General features: G+C 46.2%; 1 protein-coding gene and 1 non-coding gene across 9 annotated transcripts in view; both read left to right on the top strand.

Moving 5' to 3' along the window:
* The window catches only part of FLNB (filamin B), a 171,121-nt gene that overhangs the window by 8,255 nt on the left and 148,211 nt on the right, over positions 1 to 14,655 (top strand). The gene's annotated exons all lie outside the window — the stretch shown is intronic.
* Positions 6,319 to 6,425, top strand: LOC119471064. Its single transcript, XR_005200053.1, has one exon. It is a non-coding gene; the product is annotated as a U6 spliceosomal RNA (small nuclear RNA).

Below are 14,655 nucleotides of genomic sequence, written 5' to 3'. Positions count from 1 at the left end.
CTCATATATACATATATATATTTATTTATAAGCTATAAACATATTCTGTCAGTCTGCATATTAAATATTAGTAAAGCTTAGTTTCTTTTTAGATGACAAATCCAAATATAAAATCTGTTTTTTTCCTGGCTCTAAGGGATTATCTTGTGTGCCCTTGGGTGCATACACCTCATTTGGAGGCGCCTATGAAGGCTTGTGTTTCTACATTTAGTTTTTTTCTTTTTTCCATATTCTTGTTATTCTATTTTAATTTTCATCTTTGAGTATTCTAAATTAAGGAGCTGGATCTGTAATTATAACCCCTTCCCCCAACAATACGTTTTACTAAATGAAAACATTCAATGGAATGAGCCATTTTAATCTTAATGGGTGCTATTTCCTGCTTTTATAATGATTACAATTGCCTTTCATGACGTTCTACTGGAAGCCATCTTATATGACTGTTGTAAATCTAGTTATTCATTAAACAGGCTCAGTAATCCCTAAATTGGCTCAGGTTATTGTATAATAAACAATAATACTTTTCTTCAGGAGCTAAGAAGAAATAGCTTCTTAAAAATACCTTGTATTTTTAAGGTGCCTAGCTCACTTTGCATGGGAAAGTGAGTCCATGTACCGGGAAGAGAGCTTCTTGGGGAAATGATTAGAAAACCAAATGGCTCTCTTTACGACTGAAGTGGTGAACCAGTAGGTGAGAGTAGGTATAGATGGTATAGAGGACGGAACTCCTGGGAATTTTCATCAGGCACACTTAGTTCAGGATTTAGTATTTGGGGTAGAGGAGGACAAAGAGAAACACTGAGCTCTGTGTGAAGCTGCTGCCCCCTAACAGCCTTGGAGCAGCTGCCTTAACTATGTTCGCTTGATAAACTGTAGGTGGTTGTAACTTTCTGCACACTGTTTATTTATAAAAGCAATTGGATGGGATTTTATTTCTGCCCATTGTTTGAGTACAGCATTTACCAAAGAACTGTTTTGGGCAGACCCCATTCAGTAGAATGTCCTTGGCCAAAAATTTTCTTGTACTATAAGCAAAGAAGCAGTTGGGTTTTTCACTTAGTCAAGACTGCCTATCACACTGAGTTACTGTGACAGCCGCTGTCTCCCTTTCCCCGTTATCAAAACCTGGCTTTTCTAAGCAGCGCATGTAGAAAGCTTGGCAAGGAGGACCCTTGTCCTCCTACATATTATTTCTTGACTCTTCTTGGTACCAAGAATACATACAAGTGATGCTGGCTCTGTACTGACTGTTGAGGATATTCATCCTCTAATATACCATCTAGTATTTCTCATACCTGCCGTCTGTTGACCATTGGCCTGACTTACTTATATGACTTCCAATCCTCACGAACTCTGCAGAGCTAGTGGCTTTACATCTGTGAGAAAAGAAAAGAACCTTTATCGGAGGAAGGTGAGTCCTTTTAAAGTGAGCTATGTATTCATTTATTTATTTTTTTTGATACAGAATTTTGCTTTGTCACCAGGCTGGAGTTCAGCGGCACAATCTTGGCTCACTGCAACCTCCGCCTCTGGGGTTCAAGTGATTCTCATGCCACAGCCTCCTGATTAGCTGGGATTAAAGGCGCCCACCACCCCGCCAGGCTAATTTTTGTATTTGTATTTTATTTTTACTTCTTTATTTTGAGACAGGGTCTCACTCGGTTGCCCAGGCTGGAGTGCAGTGGTTCGGTCTCAGCTCATTGCAACCTCTGCTTCCCCATTTCAAGTGATTCTCCTGCCTCAGCCTCTCCAGTAGCTGGGATTACAGGTGCCCATCACCACGCCCAGCTAATTTTTTGTATTTTTAGTAGAGATGGAGTTTCAGCATGTTGGCCAGGCTGGTCTCGAACTCCTGACTTCAACTGATCTATCTGCCTTGGTCTCACAAAGTGCTGGGATTACAGGTGTGAGCCACTGTGCCCTCCCCATGTATTCATTTCTTGAAATCACTTGCTGGCCAATTGTGGTGATGCATGCCTGTCCTGTAATCCCAGCACTTTGGAAGGCCGAGGCTGGAGAATCTTTTGAGGCCAGGAGTTTGAGACCAGCCTGGGTGAGATTGCAATCTCTACAAAAAAATTAAAAAATTAGCTGGATGCAGTGGTACAACCCTGCATAGTATAGCCACTTGGGAGGGTCAGGTGGGAGGATAGATTGAGGCCAAGAGTTCGAGTCTGCAGTGAACTATGATTGTTGCCCCACTGCACTATAGCCTGGGCGACAGAGTGAGACCCGTTTCTAAAATAAAGAAATTGCTATTGTGACAATTAGCTATAAATTAATGTCATAATGCTGCACACAATACTATAATCCACACCCTATAGTTGAATGATGTATGGCCAACCACTAATCAATGCTATTTCTCTAAGCCAATGAGAAATCCTGACAAACAACTTTGTATCAGTCCACTCCCTGTCCCCTTTTCTGCTTTTAAAAACCTGCTTGTAGCAAAGGCCAAACAGAGCTCATATCCAAGGTTACTTGGGCCTGAGCCCTTCAGGCAGCTGTCTTCACTTTGGCTCGTGTAAACTCTAATTGTTTAAATTTTGAGCCTCAGCCTCTTTCTTCCTCTCCCTCCCCCGAGATGGAGTCTTGCTCTGTTGCCCAGGCTGCAGTGCAGTGGGTCCATCTCAACTCACTGCTGGAGTGCAATGTCATGGTCCCGGCTCACTGTATCTTCCACCTCCCGGGTTCAAGCAATTCTCCTGCCTCAGCGTCTCGAGTAGCTGGGATTACAGACGCACACCACCACCACACCTGGCTAATTTTTGTATTTTTAGTAAAGATGGGGTTTTGCCATGTTGGCCAGGCTGGTGTCGAACTCCTGACCTCGTGATCCACCTGTCTTGGCCTCCCGAAGTGCTGGGATTACAGGCATGAGCCACCGCACCTGGCCTCAGCCTTGTTCTTTTAGATTTACATCTGTTTCCATTTTACAGATGAGAAAACTGAGGCACAGCTGTGCCTCACTTTACAGGTCAGGCTTCTTGCCTGCCTGCATTATGCAGTTAAGTACTTTTGTATCAAAGTTGGGTTTGACACTCTGTACAGGAAAATAGATATATTGTAGTGAGAGGGTGTGGAAGAGACTGTTTTCTGCTTCTGTGGATTTTTAGTTCTTGTTTTGCTTTGCTCCAAACGTGACTCATTTGCGTTTGATTGATGTGAAATTGAAATTTCCTTCTAGAAGACAAAACTTTTTGGGGGCTACTTGCCTTATCTTTTCCCACACCATGGAGCTCTGCCTGGGACCTCTTCCACAGTTTTTGGAGACATTGCTCTAGTTCTTTCCCTGCCTTTGGTTTCCAGGGGGCAGTAATGTCACCGCGGGTGTGCACAGTAGGGACTAGCTGAAGGTTGCTTTAGGGGAGGTGGGCAGGGCTTTTCTTAGTGAGGTCTGAAAACCAGAGGTGCGGAAAGAGGTGCCCCTGGACCTTTTCCTGGCTGCAGGGGTCACAGCACACACAGTGTCACCACAGGACATGTGTGTGGGGGTGTTATTGAGAGCCAGTTATGCCAGGAGATCCTTGGTGACAGCGGACATAGCCGCAGCTGTGCTCTGTCAGAAATGAGCTCACCCAGGCGTGGCGTGGTGGCTCACGCCTGTTATGCCAGCACTTTGGGAGGCTAAGGTGGGCGGATCACAAGGTCAAGAGTTCAAGACCATCCTGGCCAACATAGTGAAACCCGCATCTCTACTAAAAATACAAAAATTAGCCAGATGTGGTGGCATATGCCTGTAATCCCAGCTACTTAGGAGGCTGAGGCAGGAGAATCGCTTGAACCCTTGGGGTGGAGGTTGCAGTGAGCCGGGACCATGACATTGCACTCCAGACTAGGTGACAGAGTGAGACTCCATCTCAAAAAAAAAAAAAAAAAAAAATCAGCTCACCCACAGCCTTTCCTTCTGCTACCTTGTTTAACTCGTGGGAGGGTGTGCTGGTTTGTGTTTGCTGGTGAGCCCAGCAACTGAACCCTTCTTTCCAGGCCTGGCACCCGGCCTTTATCAGTTCCATGGCCCTGGCACAAGTGGGCAGCCTGCTTCCAATCCAAGCAGGCGGCTTTCCGCTCATCTGCAGGTAGCCTCTTGGACAGACCCCTTGCTGTGCTCCGCAGCACAAAGCTGTGTGAGCCAGAGCTGAGCTTGTGATCCCCACGGGCTTCTCCCGGGGCGCACCTCTCCTGAGAGAGAGAAAGCTGGTCTGTCCGGCCCATTCTGGGCTCAGCCTCGCCAGCCGTTGCAGGGCTGGCTTGCTGAAAGGTCTGGGTGTGAACACAGCACTCCTGTTCTCTCTCTGAAGGCCCTTTATGCTGGCGTGAATTCCTTTCTCATAGAGATCTGAAAGCGCTTTTGACTAAATGGGTCACCTTTCTGAGTATTTTCATAAGGCTGGTCAGCCTCTACCATGCCAGACAAGTTTTCTGGAATTTCCTTTCCAGAAAAAAAAAAAAAAAAAAAAAAAAAAAAAAAAAAAAAAAAAAAAAAATTTTTTAAAAAAAAAAAAAAAAAAAAAAAAAAAAAAAAAGGCTACTAAAGAGTTTGGAGTTACTTGGAACGCAGGGTGGAATTTTGGCATTCGAGCTATAGGGAAACGGGTGGGGATTTGTGGTAGGCACTATGTAAATTTACCGCGGCCCATAAATTCAGACTTTAAGATGAAAAATGGCAAGCAGCAATCAGCTCTCCTTCGACAGACAGGAGCGGTGCTGCCTTCCGCTGAGTGTGACTGAGGCAGAAGCAGGCCTCCTAGGGAGGCCGGGGCAGGAAAGGTTTCTTGGTGGCTAAATTTAATAAGATTTCTCAGTTTCCCTCATGTACCAAGAAAATAAGTTCTTATCATGCTTGTACCGTACTTCTTGTGTGTTTCACCCTGATTTCCCTGCACCTCCCTGAAATGGTTTATTGGATTCCAGGGACACAAGAATGATTTGGCATCTACAGCTTATTGTGGGAGCAGGAGCTGCTCGGTGCTTCTTGCCCAAGAACAAATTGATGGTTCCCTTGGTGTGGGGTAAAGCAGGCCAGAGTATGGGACCAGGCTCTGCCTCTGAGGGGACCTGAGGTACAAGGCTTTGGAGCTGAGACCCTAAAAGGCCTTTGTGAATCTGTAGTTGTATCAGTTGAGCAGAGTTCATGGTTCTGTTTACAAGATTCCCTCTCAGCAGAGGCAGGGGTGTGTGCTGGAGGACTGGCGATGTGCGGCTGGGTTGGGGCCCTGGTGGAACTTCCAGCCATCCAGGGACAGAGCCCGGAACGTGTTCTGAGTGAGGTGCCTTGGCAGAGCTTGGCTTGAAAGCACCTGGGCAGTGGCTTGTCACATTCCTGATCTCTACCAAAGAAGGCAAGCTGGCACCTGGGGGATGGCTGTCTAGTCAGGGCGTCCTTTACGGGAAGTGATCCAGGTGTCACGTTACACTTCCTGCAGGCACGCACCTCTTACCTAATTGTCCCCCCTTTTCCCGGGACATTCAAGGGGAGTCACACCCAAGGCTGGGGGACATGAGGTCCTCTCCCGGACACCTAACACCCTGTTTCTTTTCTTTTCTTTTTTTGGAGACAGAGTCATGCTCCGTGACCCAGGCTAAAGTGCAGTGCTGCCATCACAGCTTACTGCAGCCTTGACCTCCTCGCCTCAAGCGATCTTCCCACCTCAGCCCCTCCCCAGTAGCCAGAAGTCCAGGCACACACACCAAAACACTTGGCTAATTTTGTATTTTTTTGTAGAGATTGGGTTTTGCCGTGTTGCCCAGGCTGGTCTTGAACTCCTGGGCTCAAGCGATCTGCCTGCCTCAGCCTCCCAAAGTGTGGGGATTACAGGCATGATCCACTGTGCTTGGCCACACTGCCCCCTTACTGAGCCATATCGGTGTTCTAGATTGCCTTCTTACTCTCCCACAGATCATCACTACTCCAGGGGCAGGCGCTGTGTCTCTTGTTCACCTCTGTGGCTCTGAGCTTGGCCCTTAATAGGAATTTAATAAATAACTTGTTAAATAAACAGTCTCCAGCATAAAAGGTTGAGCATTAAGTCTGGTACATTGACTTATTTGCAATGTGTTTGCTTTTGGAACATGCAAAACAGTGGTTCTTTGCTGCCTTTAGTGAAGTGGGAGTTATATGTAGCAGACAGCTGGCTCTGGGGTCCCAGTAGAACACTTTGCTTTTGGACTGTGATGCTGAACTTAAAGAACAAAGCACTTCATGTTCGTTCTCTGGATATCTGTGAGTTGCTTCAACAAGGCCTTAGAGAACAAGGCCTTTTCCAGCTTGCCAGGTGAAGCTCAAAAAATGAATTTAATAGGAAATTACTGAAAGTCATGCTCACTTCGGCAGCACATATACTAAAATTGGAATGAGACAGAGAAGATTAGCATGGCCCCTGTGCAAGGATGACACGCAAATTTGTGAAGTATTCCATATTTTTTTAAAATAAAAATATAAAATTAAAATTAATTAAAAAGGAAATTCCTGAAAGTCACAATCATAGTAACTTTCATTAGTTATAGTGAATATAGGGAGAACATGTCTTAAGTACCAGGTATTGTCATAAATGCTTCTTACTAATAGCCATATGAAACATCCTTGCAATTCTGAGTAGTTATTGTTACAATTCCTGTTATGCAGATGAGAAAACTGAGGCCTGCCTAGATTGGCCAGTAAGTGTGTGGTTCTTACTCAGATCCTTGTCTGAGATGTTAATCCTCCTGTCTTACTGCTTTTCCAAGGAAAGCCATCAGCTCAGCATGTCTTTGAAATTTACTTCTTTTTGAAACGATGTCTCGTTTTGTCACCCAGGCTGCCATCTCGGCTCACTACAACCTCCAGCTCCTGGGTTCAAGTGATTCTCCTGCCTCAGCCTCCCAAGTAGCTGGGACTACAGGCATGTGCCACTATGCCCAGCTAATTCTTATATATGTCTGTGTGTGTGTGTGTGTGTGTATATATATATATATATAGATTTTTTTTTTTTTTTTTCTTTTGAGATCAAGTCTCGCTCTGTCACCCAGGCTGGAGTACAGTGGCATGATCTTGGCTCACTGCAACCTCTGCCTCCCAGGTTCAAGCAGTTGTCCCGCCTCAGCCTCCCGAGTAGCTGGGATTACAGGTGCATGCCACCATGCCCAGCTCATTTTTGTATTTTTAGCAGAGACAAGGTTTCACCGTTGTTAGGCAGGATGGTCTTGATCTCCTGACCTCGTGATCCGCCTGCGTCGGCCTCCCAAAGTGCTGGGATAACAGGTGGGAGCCACCATACTTGGCCCTAATTTTTGTATTTTTACGAAGTTGGGGTTTTGCCATGATGGCCAGGCTAGTCTTGAACTACTGACTTCAAGTGATCCACGCGCCTCGGCCTTCCAAAGTGCTGGGATTACAGGAGTGAGCCACCCTGCCCGGCCTGAAATTCACTTCCATTAAGTTTTTTTTGAACATTAAAAAGTTACATGTGTAGTTCTTACTCTTTGCAAAAAATTGCAAGAACACAGAAAAATGTAAAGAAAAAACATCACCTGTGAAGAATTTTAGTGAATCTTTTTCTACTTTTAGGGAATTTTGCTTACAGCTGTCTTTTAATCAGAATAGGGAAGAAGGAGATTCCTTTCTCAGGAAAAAAAGTGACTGCGGACTGGAAATGCTTTCTGAAATCATTTTGGTCATCCTGATGGTTATAATGAGATTCATCCTCAGTTGAGTTATTGCTGAGCTTTGGCCAGCCTTAAAAGGAAAGCTCTTATTTGAGTCTCATTGTGGTTTGCAAGTCTCCCTTGGTCTAGAAATATGTTTGGTCAACCACGGAGTGGAGGTGTTCAGCCACTTTCTGTCTCTCTCTCTCTTTTTTTTTTTTTTGAGACGGAGTTTTGCTCTTGTTGCCCAGGCTGGAGTGCAATGGCATGATGTCAGCTCACCGCATCATTTTCCTGCCTCACCCTCCCGAGTAGCTGAGAATACAGGCACGCACCACCATGGCTGGCTAATTTTGTATTTTTAGTACAGACAGGGTTTTGCCATGTTGGCCAGGCTGGTCTTGAACTCCTGACCTCAGGTGATTCACCCGCCTCAGCCTCCTAAAGTGCTGGGATTACAGGCATGAGCTACCACGCCCAGCCCCACTTTCTGTCTCTTAAAAGTTTTTAGGGTCCACTTTTATTGGGACTGTCAGGGTCTCTTAATAATAGTTATTATACTTGGTAACTATTGTGACCTTGTCTCATGGGCAGCCCAGCATAGAAACTGGCTCAGCTCCATTAGCTGTTTAAACATGTTTCAGATGTGAGTCTGACACAATGTAGTTGGACAGCTTGCTTCACCCTTAACTGCCTGGGAACTTTGAGAAGTTCCCAGGTCTTCATGGTATTGCTTTTTGGAGGCACCACTTTCCCAGTAGCCTGCAGGACACCAGGCCCATGGAGCCATCCTGTCTCAGCCAAGAGGCAAAGGAGATGGAATGGAAACCACTTCTGGATACAGATCCAGCCACTTCCGGAGTGCTCAAGAGCATGGATCAGATCGACCCTGCTGCTTTCTAGGCTGGAAGACTAGGGGAAAGTTGTTTGACTTCTCTGAGTTTGTGTCCCAGGATATAGCAGTACCCACTTCCTGGTGTTGTTGATAAAATGATGTAATCCTGATAATCAGTTGGCCCAGTCCTTGGAGGTGGTGGTGGGGGCTGGCTAAGTGCCTCATGAATGGCGGTCATCATACTCTCCCACCTCCTTTCTCTCTTCTTTCTCCTTTCCCATCTTTCACCCTCCTAATTCCTGGACCTGAGGGTGGTCTCTCCAGACTGGAGGAATAAGCGACCTAATTATCTAGGAAGGTGAAAGGCGGTTGGGAATACTCCCAGAAATTGGTCAAAGATGCCTCCTTCTACCTAAGAGACTCTTTTTAGAAGAAGCAGCAACCTGGGTCTTTGGATAACTGTTGAGTAGGAACCATCATGAGTGGCATTTTTGCATTTCTGGTCTTCTGGCCCAGCCTCCTCTTTTTTTTTTTTTAAGGAAGCTCCATTGCCCTCCCTCACCCTTTCTTTTGTCTCCTGTAATGTCCTTCGCCTCCATTTCTTTCTTTTTTTTTTGCTTTTTCTTTCTTTTTTTGAGACTGGATCTCATTCTGTGGCATAAGCTGGATTGCAGTGGCACAATCACAGCTCATTGCAGCCTTGACCTCCAGGGCTCAGGTGATCCTCCCAACTCAGCCTCCCATCTCAGCCTCCTGAGTACCTGGGACCATGGGCGCACACCACCACACCCAGCTAACTTTTGTTTTTTTTGTAGAGACAGGGTTTTGCCATGTCTCCTTGGCTGGTCTTGAACTCTGAGATTACAGGCGTTGAGCCTCCACACCTGGCCTTCCCTCCCATTTTTTTCTTTCCCAGAGCACCCTCTTGGAAAGACACTCTCCCAGCAGCAGCAGTAATCTCCTGGTCCTGTGTTTGCTCCTGGTCCTGAGTCTTGGCTTTGCTCCTTTTAGCTAGCTGGCTGACCCTAGGGACCTGCTTCCCCCCAGGAGCCTGTTGTCCATGGGCCGAATGTGGTCCTAAAATGCTCTGTCTTACAGGGGCCAGGCATTGTGGTGCATGCCTGTAATCCCAGCACTTTAGGAGGTGGAGGCAGGCAGATCACTTGAGGCCAGGAGTTTGAGACTGGCCTGGCCAACATGGCAAAATGCTGTTTCTACTAAAAATACAAAAATAAGCCAGGCTTGGTGATGGGTGCCTGTAATTCCAGCCACTCGGAAGGCTGAGGCAGGAGAATTGCTTGAACCTAGGAGGCAGAGGTTGCAGTGAGCTGAGATCATGCCACTGGACTCCAGCCTGGGCAACAGAGCGAGACTCTGTTTCAAACAAACAAAAATACTCTGCCTTACAGAGTTCTTAGGTATAAAAGAGAATGTGCATCTAAACCTCTTGGCACTGTGTCTGGCTCATAGTAAGTGCTCAGTAAACATCAGCTGCTGCTATTGTGGTGTTAGCGTCAGCACTGTTGCTGTGAGACCCTGCACTTCCTACTTAGCCTTGGAAAAATCAGCCTTGACGTTAATGCCATGGGCTACTGCTTCTCTTTTCAGGGCTTTGTGGAGGAGGGTGGAGCTGGAGAGACATGTGGGGGGGTCTGTCAGGGTTACATCCCCCCGCATGGGGCTGAGGCCGTGCTGACTGCCTTGTGTGCTTCCAACCTGGAGTACAGGGCGGCTGTGCCAGCGGCTCCCATCCCCCAGGAGTCTGGCTCGTCCCTGCCTTAGCCCTGGCACCGCTTTCCCTCCTAGCTCTTTGGCATCTGGGGTCATGGTGGAGCTGCCTGCCATCTGTCAAAATTTTTGCTGCCCTGGGTGTGGCATTAAACCCCTGCACTGTCCAACCTGGTGTCATGGAGCTGGCGACAATATTTTTACAGTGGTTAGTGCTTGGAAACTGGACTTTTGGGTTATGCCCTGTGCAAACAGCATTGAAGTCACTGGGCTGGGGTGATGGAGGAGGCTGCCGATAGGGAATTCTGTGGCTCCTGGGACGGGAATAAAAATGGGAGTTTGGGGGCCAGTATTCTCAGTTCTTTTGAGGAGCTGGCGAGTCTTTGCCCTGATGGGTAGAAGGAATCTGTCTGTGTTGCGTGAACTGTGTACTTCTCCCAGTTGCTTCTTGGACACCAGCTGCCTGCTGTTCATAATTGGGCCAAATTCCTAGTACTTGCAGCGTTACCAAATGTCAGTTTTAGGCCATCTCTGGTGTAGTCGGGGAACGCCCAACACCTTTCCTGAAGGTAGAATTTGTGTGCGTTTTACTTCACTGAGTGACTAATGCAGATCTTTTGTTTTAAGGATGGGAAGAAATTCGTCAGCCTGGGTACTTTTTCCATGTGATGGGGCAAAAATTTAAAGCATTGAACAATGGCTTAGTAGTTTCTCCAGCTGCTAAAGGTGACCATTATCATTCCAATCAGCTGGTGTTAACCCACTCCCATTCCGGAGACCCGTTTCTGGTTCTGGGACATGCTGGTAGGACATGCTGGATTTCGCAAGATTGCAGGTCCCAGGCAGATGTCTGGACTCAGATTCTGGCTCTTTTTTTTTTTTTTTTTTTCAGACAGAGTCTCCCTGCATCACCCCAGCTGGAGTGCGGTGGCGTGATCTTGGCTCACTGCAACCTCCGCCTCCCAGGTTCAAGTGATTCCCCTGCCTCAGCTTCCCACGTAGCTGGGATTACTGGCATGTGCCACCATGCTTAGCTAATATTTGTATTTTTAGTAGAGGCAGGGTTTCACCATGTTGGTCAGGTTGGTCTCAAACCTCCAACCTCAGGTGATCCACCTGCCTCAGCCTCCCAAAGTGTTAGGATTACAGGCACGAGCCATCGTGCCCGGTCCCAGCTAATTTTTGTATTTTTAGTATCGATGGGGTTTCACCATGTTGGCCAGGTTGGTTTTGAACTCCTGGCCTCAATTGATCTGCCCACCTCGGCCTCCCAAAGTGCTGAGATTACAGGCCTGAGCCACCGTGCCTGGGCCAGACCCTGGCTCTTACTCCTGAGTCTAACTGTGTTCCCCAAGCTTCAATCATTCATAAAGGAACCACCTTTACTATTTTGCCATATCCCATGGCTGTCTCTATTTCATTTTTCACTTAATATTATTTTCCCCTGCAGTTGACTCACATGTAAAACAAATGTATTTGAAAAGGAGACTTTGTGTCACTATAATAATGGAAAAATAGTGTCACTAGGTAAATGGAAGGTAACCATAAATAAACCCCAAACAGTTATTAAATTCCAGCCAGCACCGTTGCCTGTTCACAGCATGAGGCATACTCTCTTTTGGTTAAAAAGGGAAATTAGCAAGAGATGGAGAGGTGTTGAAGGTAACGTAGCACCATGTTGAGCCTTTTCCTTGATCTGCTCAGAAGGATTGAGAAATAACTGGAAAGAGAATAACGTCTTTCTGTAAAGAGGCTGACTGTGACCAAGAGCCCAGAGTAGTAATGTATAGATGCTTTGTTCAGATACTCCTACAGACATTACCAAGTGCCGGGGTATAGAGGGGCTAGGAGTATAGAGGGGATTAGGACTTGGTCACTGACCTCCAGTTGCTTGTGGTCTGGTAGTGGGGAGGTGATCATAGGAGAATATTGAATATAAATGAAGATCCGAGTGGGCTACAGGGGTTTAATAGGAAAATCACAGGCCTAAGTTCTGTCATGTGTATGGGGGTCTACAAATAAGAGTTGTTCAGAATTTTTTTTATTTATTTAAATTTTCCATGAAATATACAAAAAATCTATTTCAGTCTAGAATGACTCTAGAGAAGCTCTAAATATATTAAAGTTGTATTGGCTGGGTATAGCGGCTCATGCCTATAATCCCAGCACTTTGGGAGGCTCAGGCAGGAGGATCACTTGAGGCTAGGAGTTTGAGACCAGCCTGGGCAACATGGGAGACCCCATCTTGTTGCCCAGGCTGGAGAACAATGGCACAATCTTGACTCACTGCAACCTCCACCTCCCAGGTTTAAGCAATTCTCCTGCCTCAGCCTCCCAAGCAGCTGGGATTACAGGCATGAGCCACCACACCCAGCTAATTTTGTATTTTTTTAGTAGAGACGGGATTTCACCATGTTGGTCAGGCTGGTCTTGAATTCCTGACCTCAGGTGATCCACCCATGTTAGCCTCCCAAAGTGCAGGGATTACAGATGTGAGCCACTGCACACTGCCAAAAAATTTTAATAAACTAGCTGGGCATGGTGTTATGTGCCTGTAATCCTAGCTACTTGGGAGGCTGGGGCAGGAGAATCCCTTGAACCCAGGAATTCCAAGCTGCAGTGAACTGTAATCAGGTCACTGCACTGAAGCCTGAGCGACAGAGTGAGGCCTTGTCTCTTAAAATAAATTTGTGTGATTATTTGTTTTTTTTTATGGTGTTATGACTGTGATTCATCTTAACCCTTTATGTGGTAGTAACTAACTTTTTCTTTCTCTAAGAGCTAATTTGAGTTTTAGGTTCTCTTGGAGTCCGGACAATTATAAGTAGATAAGATGAAACAAAATGGCCTGAAATACTCTTACAACACTCATACTGCCCCCCTCAGATGAGCATGTCCTATGCTCTCTACAAAGCAAGCTATACACCAGAATTGAACCTCTGAAAAGCCTCATACTGTTTATCTCTGGGAATGAATGGTGTTCTTTGGGATAAAGGGATATGAGGTTCAGTCTGATTTTTCTGTTCTTCTGGTAGCTTAGGGCATCCCTTTCCTCTGTTGGGTTTCTGGGAGAAGGGAAGTTGTGATTAAGAATAAGAATTTGGCGGCCGGGCGCTGTGGCTCAAGCCTGTAATCCCAGTACTTTGGGAGGCTGAGGCGGGTGGATCACGAGGTCAAGAGATCGAGACCATCCTGGTCAACATGGTGAAACCCCGTCTTTACTAAAAGTACAAAAAATTAGCTGGGCATGGTGGCGCGTGCTTATAATCCCAGCTACTCAGGAGGCTGAGGCAGGAGAATTGCCTGAACCCAGGAGGCGGAGGTTGCGGTGAGCCGAGATCGCGCCATTGCACTCCAGCCTGGGTAACATGAGTGAAACTCTGTCTCAAAAAAAAAAAAAAAAGAATAAGAATTTGGGAGTCAGGCCACCCTGGGATTGAATCTGGAATTGACTGAGTGACAGGCTTTTTCTGAGGCCTCAGTCCTCACTACTCTCATCTATAAACTGGGAATAATCATAGTTTCTACCTGAAAGAGTGGGTGTGAAGATTTAAGGAGCTAAATTGTATAGTGCTTGACACATGGGAAGAAGTCAGGACATGCTAATGGATAATCCTACACTCCCTAATGGAAAGGGCCAGGTTTGTATTACTCTAGGCTGGTTGTGAGCAAGGCAAAGGGGATGCCAGGTTTGGGGCTTGGTTAGAATATGCTGATGGCACTAGGACCCTCAGAAGAGATAAAGAGTTTGAGTCAAATGGCACAATAAGCCCTGAGACATTGTGTATGGGATGAATAGGATAGCAAGACTAGCCTTCAAGGAGGGAGGTGGGACAGTTAGAGTCCTTTCAGCTGCAAGGAACTGAAAACTGCTCCCAGCTACTCAGGAGGCTGAGGTGGGAGGATTGCTTGAGCCTGGGCGCGGAGGTTGCAGTAAGGTTGTGGTGAGCTGTGATTGCCCCACTGCACCCCATCCTGGGCAACAGAGTGAGACCCTATCTCAAAAACAACCACAACAAAATCTCATGGACCCCATAAATATAGATACCTACTCTGTATCCACAAAAGTTAGAAAAAGCAAATTGCAGAGATATTCATATACTATGATACTGTTAAAGTTTTACATATGTCATCAAAATACAGATAAGCTTTAGGGGAATGATCATTACCAAACTTTTGGATAATCATTTCTAGGGGTGGGCAGAGAGGGAGACCCATTCAGGAAGAGGTGTGAAGAGGCTTTCAGCTCTTTGTAGTGTTTTATTTCTTCAGTCCCATGGTGGTTATATGGTTCTCCACGCCCCCGCCCTTGTTTTGTGTGTTTGTCTGGAATGTTTCTCTTATAAAAAGTATGCGTGCTTTTTTTTTTTTTTTTTTTTAAAGAAAGAGTTTTTCCTTTTGCCCGGGTTGGAGTGCAGGAACCGTTTCTTTGCTCACTGCAGCCTCCACTTCCCAGGCTCAAGTGATCC

Source organism: Cebus imitator, unplaced genomic scaffold (assembly GCF_001604975.1).
Source record: "Cebus imitator isolate Cc_AM_T3 unplaced genomic scaffold, Cebus_imitator-1.0 Scaffold48, whole genome shotgun sequence".
NCBI classification, from domain to species: domain Eukaryota; kingdom Metazoa; phylum Chordata; class Mammalia; order Primates; family Cebidae; genus Cebus; species Cebus imitator.
Note: the sequence above shows the minus strand (reverse complement) of the source record. Positions and strands in the feature narration are given on the sequence as shown.